Below are 1,703 nucleotides of genomic sequence, written 5' to 3' on the forward strand. Positions count from 1 at the left end.
TATGTTGCTACACAGTCAGGGAAATTAAGACTTATAAACTAGCAACTATCCCTGTGACGCTGTCCATTATTAAAAACAAACAGATTTATGAAAAGAACTGGTATGATGCAACAAAGTCAAGAATATCAATATTTGTTAACTATTATCAACCATCAAAGTGAACACAAATGAAGCCTACATTATCATTACTTATGAGAGATCAATGATAATATACTTAATTGAAAAATTAAACCATATTGATCCCCCCCCCTAAGGCCTCATAATCACATTTTGGTCCTGTGTGTGTAAGAGCAGACATAGTGCACTTTGGGGACGGAAACAGATCTCTTTCAAACCCAAGGTAATACAAGAAACTAAAATAACAAACCAACAATATAAAGGTGCACAGGAGGGATAGATTAGAGAGAAAAAGATATCTAAAAAATCTCAAGAAAATCAATCAACAGGGCACTAAGTGGCGCAGTGGGCAAGGCGCTCGTCACTAATGCAGGAGATGCTGGGTTTGAGCCCAGCTCTCGGCGTTGCTACCAGCTTGGCTGGTCGTTCATACTAATACAATTGGCAGTATTAGGGGGTGGGAAGCTGGTGGGTGGGGATCGGACGTTGTGGACAGCGACTCCTACAGGTCGGTTGGTGCGCCTGCGCAGCAGAATCAGGAAGCAACGAGGGCGGCGTGTCCCTCCCACTCAGACCCTCGCCGCTGAGAGATCACGCTGTTCAGGTGAAAAAGATGCGACAGCTGCCTCCTCGTGTACCGGAGGGGACACGTGATGCAAGGCTTGGTCCACATTGCAGCCGACCTGTGGGAGGCATGGCCTAACAGGGGAGGGTAGAATTGAACAAAACGAAATTGGGATGGGAGAAAAAATAGAAAATGGGAGAAAAAGTAGATAAAAAAAAAAAATCAATCATTTCTCCTACTTTGATCTTGTGAAGAAAGGGGAAAAAAGGAAAAAAAAGCCATCTTCATAATGCCATAATCAAAGTAAAAGCTCAGCATGCCCCATAGACATTGTACATATAATGCTTTTTTTTTTTTTTTTTTATTGATCTTTTTCCCCCTCCTTTTTCCTCCGATTTTCTCCCATCCCAATGTTAGTCGTTATGCCAATTCCCAATAGAGTGGAGGCTATCACGTGCTTCCTCCGACACACGTCTAGCCAATCAACCGCTTCTTTTCACCTGGCAGCGCGGACTCTCACTGAGAGGGTGTAACGTGTGGAAGGATCACACTACCCCTCTTAGATCCTATCCGCGCTGAGCAGGCGCCCCGACCGAACTGTAGGAGTCGCTGTTTACAACGACCCGGACCCACCCCGCCAGCTTTCCCACCCTCTAATACAGCCAATTGTATTAGTGTGAACGGCCAGCCAAGCTGGTGACAACGCCGGAGCTGTGAGCTGGAGTCGAACAGGCGAATCCAGCCCAGCGTCTCCGGTGTTGGTGACGAACGCAATCTCCGCTACGCCACCTGACCGCCCCATTGTACATATAATTCTTAACGTAAACCTCAAAGCAGAATAAACAATATACTGCAATCTAAATGTTCTTCATAACTGTACTATACAGTATATATATGGGAAACTGTCCTTCGAGAAAACCTAGATGGGGGTTCCAGAAGTCCACTGTGAATATTGTGCTTCCAGCATTCTCCTTCAATTCCTGTCATATATACACACACACACACACACAATGCTACAATA

The sequence above is a fragment of the Notolepis coatsorum genome, assembly GCF_963971535.1.
Source record: "Notolepis coatsorum genome assembly, chromosome: 15".
Lineage (NCBI taxonomy): Eukaryota > Metazoa > Chordata > Actinopteri > Aulopiformes > Paralepididae > Notolepis > Notolepis coatsorum.